Here is a 521-nt window from a genome sequence, read left to right as displayed (position 1 = left end):
AAATGAAGAAAGATGAAAGAAGAAAATGTTCCAAAATTAGATATAGTGAGAATTGCATAACCCTTTTTAATATGTTTGAACTATTGAACTATGTGATATGCAAATTATATGTCAAAAAAAGGTGTTTAAATTTTTAAAATTCATTATACCTATTGGTCTGTTAGTATTGCCTCAAGATGTTGTTGATGGGGAAAAGGAAGTATGTATGCAATATTTCCTTAAGTAATAATGAAAATTATATATGTACATATTACTTGACGTGATTATTTAAGTTTGGTATAATGTATAAAAGGGTATTCATTAAAATGAGTTATCTAAGTGGGACAAGAGGAAAGTAAAAGTAAATACAGGAAAGATCTAGGAGGCAAAGGGCATTTTTAGAAGTCTAAATAAAGGCATGTGCATATGTAAATATATTTATATATAAGGATGGGGAAATAGATCTATGTGCATATATTTATAGGTTTAGTATTAAGGTAGCAGATGGACATTGGGCCTCCACTCAAGTACTCCCTCAATGC

Source organism: Echinops telfairi, unplaced genomic scaffold, assembly GCF_000313985.2.
Source record: "Echinops telfairi isolate 266 unplaced genomic scaffold, ASM31398v2 ScPeMD7_7467;HRSCAF=8505_1, whole genome shotgun sequence".
In the NCBI taxonomy this organism is placed as follows: Eukaryota; Metazoa; Chordata; class Mammalia; order Afrosoricida; family Tenrecidae; genus Echinops; species Echinops telfairi.
The sequence above is the reverse complement of the archived record's forward strand: the minus strand, read 5'-3'. Positions refer to the sequence as shown.